We start from the raw sequence: 10,094 nt of genomic DNA, 5'->3' as shown, positions 1-10,094 counted from the left end.
GACTTTCTCGGGGTGCGTTTGTTTACTTGTCCGATTACTAATCTAATTAATCCAAGCGTTTTTTGAGACATATATGACAAGACTTATAAAATTATATGCAGAGAGCATACTAATACAGTTATATCGGAAACTACTTCAGATTTAGGAGTTTGTAAGTAGCATAATCTTGTCTGTGCTTATAAAATATTAAGGTTTTCTAGAGAGCTAGGCCTAGCTTTCAAAGGCTAGTAGGCTAGGCTCTGATGCACAGAACAAAGGTTTTTTATCAGTTAGTAAGGAGTGTTATTAGGAATAGAGCTTGGGAATGCACATTTCCTATTACCATTGTTTCTTATTTTACCCTAAATTTTCAATTTAAACAATCTCAATTTTAGATTTATTTTTTTTCCCTCTACTCATTACTTTTCCTAATCTCTCTCTAAGATAACAAAAAGTGGCTTTTCTAATAGTTTACGCTATTTAAAATTTTTTGATGAAATCACTAATGGGACAGCAAAGAAATAGCCTAGACATAGACCTACATTTAGAATTAATTTCATCCTGAATACTAATATAGACCTATCATTTGTTTGTATCAGAGAACTTAAACTGCTCCCGCTCCCCCCTAATCTATATATATATATATATATATATATATATATATATATATATATATATATATATATATATATATATATATATATATATATATATATATATATATATATATATGTATATATATATATATATATATATATATATATATATATACATATATATATATATATATATATATGTATATATATATATATTATGTGGTAAAATTCTAGTTGTGCGATGACTTTTTTCTATCTTGAAAAGGGGTTAGATTAGGTTAGGAAAATGAAACATTCTGGGATGGGTCTACAGCCTAAAGCATATCCCAGGAAGATATTTTAAAGTACCCACCTCCACTCCTTCTCCCTCTAGAGGGCCCTGAAGTTTGCCTACATGACAGGCCTATACCTATTGAAATTTTGACAAAAAAACATTTTACCTTAATTTTCAGTTACCAGTTGCTTTTTCTTTGCCTTTAGTTCTGAAAATGAATAGCCTAGACATAGACCTACATTTAGAATTAATTTCATCCTGAATTCTAATATAGACCTATAATTTGTTTGTATCAGAGAACTTCAACTGTTCCCCCCTAATCTATATATATATATATATATATATATATATATATATATATATATATATATATATATGGTAAAATTCTAGTTAATTGACTTCTTCTTATCTCAGAAAGGGTTTAGGTTAGAAAATGAATCTTTCAGGGATGGGTCTACAGGCTAAAGTATGTCCCGGGAAGGTATTTTAATGTACCCTCCTCCACTCCTTCTCCCTCTTGAGGTTCCTGAAATTTGCCTACATGAAAGGTCTATACCTGTTGAAATTTTGACGAAACAACATTTTACCTTAATTTTCAATTATTAGTTGCTTTTTCTCTGCCTTTAGTTCTGAAAATGCAATTCCTGTTATTTGAGCAGAATTTTGAGCCATATCAATTTTTTTTCAAAATTTAGGAAATGTATTTGCATATCCTTAAAGCCTTATAAAATGGAACTGAGCAAAGTTATGAAGCTGAAAACAATTTTGTTGTATTTCAATTAAGCAGAAGATCTATTTTGCAAGGTTTCATTTTTATAACACGCTTATTTTGAAGGTCAAAGTTTCAAAAATGCAAAAACAAAGTTTTGCATTTGCTTTGCTAAAAATTGTCTTAAAAAGTGCCAAGTTTAGAGAGTAATGTTAATATTCTTCTTGCTTATTAGTATAATCGTTTTTAAAATTCCTTCTGTTTAAAGCATTTTAGAGACATTCTGATCCAACCATGGGTATATTGTTGTCACAAATGATTTTTCTCAAATGAGCTTGGGGAAAACAAATAGAACATATAATTTCTCTTTTTTTTATTATTTCAAGACTAGAATATCACAAAACTAAGCATTCATATTGCTGATTGTACCTTAAGTAAATACAATCCCTGATGGAGTTTTGTTGATACCTGTTTAAAAATTTATTTGTCATAAAATACATATTGTTTGTGGGACAGCAATGAAAAATGGGAGCAACTATGACTTGGGTTGTTTTTTTTTCAATATTTTCTTTTTCCAAATAATTTTTGTTTTCGGGTGACATTTGTGTTAATTTCCATGGCCCTAGGACTTTGGCGTATTAAAACCTACTTATGGCCATCCATTTTCTTTTAAACAGAGAGGAGTTCTATGTTTCCAAGCTTCTATAAATTTATATGCAATTTTGAGACCAGGGTTACGAAGTAGGTCAAAACTTGCAAATGGAACTATGGTATGACTAATTAATTTGTAAGAAATGAATATCAATTTAAAGATTAAAAAAATTATGTAGAAAACAAACAAGACAAATAAATAAATGTATTCCTTTACAACCATTTAATGAAGTGTAACAAATGTAGATCATCCCTAAGATTGAAATGAACAAAGCTTCAATTATGAATCTATTTTCTTTAAACAGACTGAAGGGGCAAACCTCCAAGCTATGACAAATTCAATCTCACTTTTGGTCTCTTTCCTTTTCAATAGGAACTTTCTTTGGATTTCTTTCAACCAAGTAAAAACAGTAGGGACATGATCAGGTATAAGTGACCTTCCACTAAGCCTACATACCCAGGGGAAAATTGTGCAGCTATACTAAATAATTGGTAAATTTTTTGTTGTTCATATTTTTGATTTACAAATAAAGTGAGCATACTCCTTGATGCCTTTTTTATGTTTTTTACAAACATAATAAATGCTTCAAGTGCAAGCTTTTGAGCTCTTGAAAATGACCAAAGTATACTCAAATAGTTTTTGGGTATAAAACAGCTTAAAACATTGGTCTCAAACTTACTGTTTCATTATTAATCCATTTTTTACATGTTGTATAATCTATGAGCACTGATTTTCCACAATTAAGTTGGATTAATAAATTTTACAATTTTATTCTGTAATTCTTCTTCTTTAATGCCAAATTTTCAATTAAGGTATGTGTTTTTGGTCATTTTTGACAAAATAATGTATGTTTTTCACTGCCAAAATTTGTTAGGTTAAATAACGTCAAAAAGTGCTTAAACTTGAACTAGCAAAATAAGCAATTATTATATTTGTAAAGAACATATTCACTTGATTTGTAAATCAAAATATGAACAAGAAAAAATTCACCCCTAACATGCTAATTTGCAAATATAAAGCCCAAATTATATATTTCCAATGTTTTCTGCCACATTTTACTTGATTTTCCAGTTCTTGTTTTGCCACAGTTGCCTCAATTAACAGGTACTAGGGTTGAGGGATAGATTGGCAGAATCAATAGAAAATATGTAATTTCAGCTATAGATTTCCATATTAGGAGGGTTGGGGCTAAAGTAGAGCAGGGCTGCATGTAGAATGTGTTAGCTATAATTATTATGTAAATAACAAAGAATCATCTTTTTTTAACAGGTTTTCTTCTATAGGTCTACAGGTCCTTCTCTTGGCTTATACCACATCAAGCATTATATAACCAGAGAAGAATAAGTAGCAAAAAGCTATATATACATAAGCGCATGTTATTTAACAATGACTTCTCTAGTGCTTAACTATGACCGCTTAGTAATATTAACAAGAAATGAGGGTAAAACTGGTGCAAACAGTATTACTGGCTTTCATATAACGTGAATATACCACTTTATGACTTTTAATGTTCTTTACAAATATAATAATTGCTTCTACCGCAAATTCAAATTTAAGCACTTTTTGACCTCTTAAAAAATGACCTATATATGGGGTCGTTACAAATCTGTAATAGTTTAGAAACAAATTTGGGCTATATATTTGCACATCAGGGGGGTGGGGTATAGCATAGCATATATTATATATGTAAACCAACCATTGCTGTTTTTTTTTATGTGTTTGTGCACATCAAATTTTAATGAGAAGAGAAATCACCAGTGCAACAGCAAAAACATGAAAAAATCCAGCAATGGTTAGTTTACGTATTTAATATATGCTATACTTTACCCCCACCCCCCTGATGTGCAAATATATAGCCCAAATTTGTTTCTAAACTATTACAGATTTGTAATTACCCCATATATAGGTCATTTTTAAGAGGTCAAAAAGTGCTTAAATCTGAATTTGCAGTAGAAGCGATTATTATATTTGTAAACAGCACTAAAAAAGGCATCAAGTCGTATATTCCCTTATATGAAAGCCAGTAATACTCTTTGCACCAGTTTTACCCAATGGTAAAACTGGTGCAAACATATATAGGTAACAGAAAAGTGAAATTTAGTGTAAATGACAATCAGGAACTGGATACTAGATCAAGGGGGCCAAAAACAGGGCTATATAATTGTAGTTCAAAGAAGGTGGTGATTTTTTAAGTGAAAAAAAAACAAAACACTTCCCTGGCTAATTTAGGACTTTGAATTAATTAGCCTACCGAAATTTTCCTATACTGTGCAATTGAAATAGTTTTCCCTTTTCAGAGCATTAAGACAATTTATCACAGTAAAAAATATCCATAGCATCTTGAATGGAATGACTTAAAAAGGCAAATAACAACCACAATTTGAAATCTTACAATTAAACTTCTTGCCACACCAATTGTATTAGGCTACCCAGCTCTGAAATAATTGCTGAATGTGTATTTGCCTGTAAAATTAGAAACAGACCCGAAATCCCAGCCTCTTCCTTGTCAGAACTTCACATAGCATTAAAGCAATAATTACACGTGACCAATGTGGTTATTCTCGCAATTAATCTTGACTGTGTCCGAAAGCTTATTTCACAAAGAATGCTGCATCCAGATGCAGAATTAATTCTGAATACTCAGTCCAAAAGCTGTTTTTGTCATTTGTTCTTTGAAGCTCAAATCGCTACTCAACAGCAACTCAGTAGTAGGAGAAGAAACAGAAATCAACCATCAGATTGAAAACAGCTTTAGCTCCTAATCACTTTGCTACTACTGCAAATTAAAGTACTGAACATGCTTTTGCTCTGTCTGATGGAGGAGCAATTTTTCTCTTACAGATAATGCATGCACAATTGTCAAGATTTTGTATAGCTTAGGTCAGACACTGGGTATATCTAGCATTTACCATAGTCTTTGGTAGGCCTATGCCTAACAATAAGTAAGGCTCAAGACCTTCTTATGATGTCAATCAAGATCGAAGGTCATCACAAGATTCAAGGATCAAATTTTCTCTGGCCCTTGAAATCTAGTGGTCATGCAAATTGGGTGATCATTAGATTTGTAACATAGTGCATATCCACTTATGCGCTACATATACCTCTAGAGAAAATAAAATGTAAATGTCTCCATAACCATCTAGACCATATCTAGTAGGCTAATAGAACTGAGATTGTCCATTGCCAAGCTGCTGCTAAGAATCAGAAACACAAAGAATTATGAATAGAAAGCTGTTGTTTTTATAGGCATTGATTGTTTAGACCAATAAGATCTGTCATATATTTCACCACCTTTTAGCTGAATTCTTATGTTTTGCATTTGCTTTGCTAAAAAGTTGTCTTAAAAATTGCCAAGTTTACAGAGTTATGTTAATATTTTTCTTGCTGATCAGAACAATTGTCTTTACAATTCTTTCTGTTAAAAGAATTTCAGAGAGTTTATAAGTGCACCATGGGCATATTGCAGTCTCAAAGGAGCTTATGGAAAAACAAATAGGAAATGTAATTTTTCTTATTTTGCATTATTTCAAGACTAGAATATCACAAAACTAAGCTTTCATATTGCTTATTGTATCTTAAGTAAATACAATTCCTGATGGAGTTTTGTTGATACCTGTCTTAAATTTACTTTGTCTAAATAAAATGCATATTGTTTATGGGCAGCAACTATGGCTTGAGTTTTTTTCAATATTTTCTTTTTCAAACAATTGTTGTTCTGTGATCACATTTGTGTTTTTTCCTAAGTGGCTGGCTCTCTAGCTTGAGAATCCTTGTCCAAAGGGCACAGGTTTAATTCCTGGCATTACCAGTTTATTTAGTTTTGGACAGGGATCAGTGATGTGACTCTGTCAGCTTGGCTAGAATTGGCCCAACTTTAAAAGGTTACCCGAAGAAATGTGGAGCAGTAAGCAGGAAGGGCATGCAAAAGCATAGGATGGCTGGCCCCTAGCTCCCTATTGTACTTCCTGGCTAAAGGAACACCTGGTCCTTTACTGGCCTACTGACTTGGCCATATAAGCTTTCTTTTAAACTTATTAAATATAAGTACAAATCAATTTAAAGATTAAAAGACAATCATTTAGAATTCAAACAAGACAAATAAATAAATAAAAGTATCCCTTTATAACAATTTAATGAATTGTCACAAATGTAGGTCATTCTTAAGACTGAAATGAACAAAGCTTCAATTATGAATCTGTTTTTTTTTTTAAACAGACTGAAGGGGCAAACCTTAAAGCTTTGAAAAATTCAATCTTACTTTTGGGCTCTTTTCAATGGGAACTTTCTTTGGATTTTTTTTTTATCAACTAAAAACAGTGGGGAAAGCATGAGGTATAAGTGAATTAAGAGACTTGACAACATTTAGAAAAAGCTACATGCAACCTGATCTAAATAAGGATGCTATTGTAGAGTATCAAAGAGAAGTCTACAGGTATATCCCAAATACAGTAAAGGCATATTACAAAGAACAAGAACAGGTTCATAGAATACCATTGAAGTGGTACAGTACTAGCCTCCTTCCAACAGGACAAATAAGGGGATTCACACCCCAAAGCTCTGACTATTTTCAATCACACCTTTAGGAGCCAAAAAAAAATTAAATACATTTTTTCACATATGTCAAATATGACAGTTGACTCAGGAGTTCAGGGTTAGGGATTCACTTTGTGGTGCCACAAATGGAAGGACCTTTGCTGTCATAAGCATTGTTAATCCTAGCACACACCCACACTCAAATATAACATTCTGTAAAATCATAAACATCTTAAATAGCAAAAATAAAAGACTTTTTTTTATTTTTGATAAATATTATTTGAAAAAGGACACTACAAGGCAAAGATCAGGTTCATCAGCATGCTAAATTTGATGTGACAATGATAAAATTTGTTAAATATTTTCTGGGATCAAATGTGTTAGCTATAGATAACACAGACATTGCAATATCTATTTGTCTATCCATCTGTTTGATTGAGATTCTGAGACTATGACCCTAAGTCAAAAAGGCTAAGGCTTTTAAAGTTTTTTTCATTGACCTTAGGTCAAATAGGGAAAGAGAAGGGGGTTCTATAAACAAAAAGTATAATTTTTTGTTGATTTGCTGAAGTTAGTGAAAGGAGTATCAAATTTAAATGAAAGATGGAATAAATGTACATAGCAAAATATCACCAAATTGGATAGTACTAGAATTTATCAGGTTTGTTTAGTATAATTTCAAGCATAGGTAAAGTTTTGTCTCTGATATTTGACCAAGTTTAAAAAAAAATCCTTTAGACCAAAAAGCTTAAAAATAAATTTGCATCTGATACACAATATAGTTAAAGATATGTAGTTAAAGGAAACGCTATCATATTTTTGATCCCTGGGAAATTAGTTTAAAGCCCTATCCTGATTAGAAGAGGTAGCTCACATCAGGTTACTCAAGCATAATTCTAAAGGAGCTAGACTGTGGTTAAAATGCTAATACTGCACTGATACTTAGTCAACTGTACTGCTATTTCAGCTTATTTGCATTGTGATGTTGACAATGGGTTTGCAGCTTTAATGTGATGATTGCTTAAAGACAGGATTATCACCCTATTTAGGGCAGATCAATTTTACTTGAAAGAAAATCACTTGGTAAAATTCTAGTTGATTGACTTCTTGCTATCTCAAAAAGGGGTTATGTTAGGAAAATGAAACTTCCAGAGATGCATCTACAGGCTAAAGTATGTCCTGGGAAGGTATTTTGAAGTGCTTACCTCTATTCCTTCTCTCTCTAGAGGGCCCTGACCTTTGATGACCTTTAAAATATGTGTTATAAAAGTGAAATACTGAAAAATAGATCTTCTGCTTGAATGAAGTACAACAAAATTGTTTTCAGCTTCACAACTTTACTCAATCCAAATTATAAGGTTTTAAAGATATGCCAATACATTTCCTAAATTTTGGAAAAAAAAAACATTGATATGGCTCAGAATTCTACTCATAACAGGAATTGCATTTTCAGAACTAAAGGCAGAGAAAAAGCAACTGGTAACTAAAAATTAAGATAAAATGTTGTTTTGTAAAAATTTCAATTTTGACAAACCTGTTAAAACTGTCAAACCGGTCATGTAGGCAAATTTCAGGGCTTTCTAGAGGGAGGAGTGGAGGAGGGTATTCTAGAATTCCTTCCCAGGATATACTTTAGCCTGTAGACCCACCCCTGAAAGTTTCACTTTCCTAACCTTACCCCTCTGTGAGATAACAAGAAGTCACTCAACTAGAATATTAACAATCACTTTATTAAACAACTATCAACAACTGCTGATAAGCTATCACTCTGCTTAGAGATAACCTTTAGCAGGGCATGAGAAATTTTATGTTTTCTCTTTGTTTAAAACAGCTTAATTTTTTTTGCTTCAAGAATAACAAAACAAGAAGTCAACGATCATTGTATTTAGCAGTTATCATAAAATTAAAGCTCTATGTTCAATGAGCAAGGTGAAGATCTACATCCTTAATGATAAATAATCTAAAAGCTGCTGATGACAAATGATTATTTTTTTAACTGAGATATTCCTAGCCACTTACATTGGAAGTTTTTTTATTACACATTTCTGGAATTTGAAATCTCTCTGGAAACAGATATTTCTTCCTTCTGCTCTGGTCTTCCTTATGCTTTGGATACGGATCGCCACTATCTTTCTTTAGTTTCTTCTGAAAAACCTCAGATAAATGCTGCAGTTTCGTAGAATTTTTTCGTGGGGTTTTTGACGTCATAACCCTGCGATAATTACAGATGAAATTCTAGTCCGGACTGAGAATTCTTCGAAGAATTCCAGACGGATGCGAAATTAATTCTGCATAATTGAGCTTTCGGACACGCCCCTTGCCGTTTTAAGTGACACGTGGCCAGAGTTGCGTTTGATTCGACTTGTAAAAGTTGACTTTTTTCTCTGCTGCCGTTTTATTTAGTAAGAAGTCAACCTAGAAAGTCAACACAGAATTGCGAATCGAACGCTTCAGTGGCAAAAAATTTAGACATGTGAAATCGTTTAGTCTAAAGAAAAGACAAGGAAACTGTTAATAGTGGAAATAATCTTACCTTTTCAGTGACCTGTAAGTAATCTTATGCATATTCCTTAGGATTTAAAGGGTTTTTGGTGTTCTAGGCCCATCTTGCATAGGCTAAGCTTAATAAGGAATCAGAAGAAAATTTTTATGTAGTTAAAAACGTTGGTTCTTAGGAGGGCAGCTATCACATTGGTTAGTTATTCAAATATTACCAAATCAGACAGGCCTAGTTTCTAAACCAACCTATAATTTTTAGTTGAAAAAAATTAGAATGGTTTGGTCAATGCCTATATTATATAATATTTATATATTCATTCAGATTGCTGTTTAAACTGGATTTTTAACAAAAAGTAGAGGTAAAATTTTACTTTAGCTACTTTTGGCTATCTTTGAAAGAGGATAGGTTAGGAAAATGAAACTTTCAGGGGATGTGTCTAGAGGCTAGAGTATGGGTAAATTTATAGCAAACAGTATTACTGGCTTTTGTATAAAGTGGCTCTTTACAAATGTAATAATTGCTTCTACCGGAAATTCATATTTTAAGCACTTTTTGACCTCTTAAAAATGACCTAAATATGGAGTATAAAAAGGCTTAAAACATTGGTCTCAAACTTTATAACATTGGACTCAAACTTATTGTTCAATTATAAATCTATTTTTTTTTAAGGATATATTATCCACAAGCACTGAATGTTATGGTGTTTTTTTCTTTCTTGTTGCTGAAATTTCAATTAAAGCATGCGTTTTTGGTCATTTTTTTTACAAAATAACAAGATATTTGAAATCATAAATTTGTAATAGTTTAGAAACAAATTTGGGCTATGTATTTGCACATCAGGGGGGTGGGGG

Source organism: Artemia franciscana, unplaced genomic scaffold (genome assembly GCF_032884065.1).
Source record: "Artemia franciscana unplaced genomic scaffold, ASM3288406v1 PGA_scaffold_171, whole genome shotgun sequence".
Lineage (NCBI taxonomy): Eukaryota > Metazoa > Arthropoda > Branchiopoda > Anostraca > Artemiidae > Artemia > Artemia franciscana.
This window is presented reverse-complemented; position numbering follows the sequence as displayed.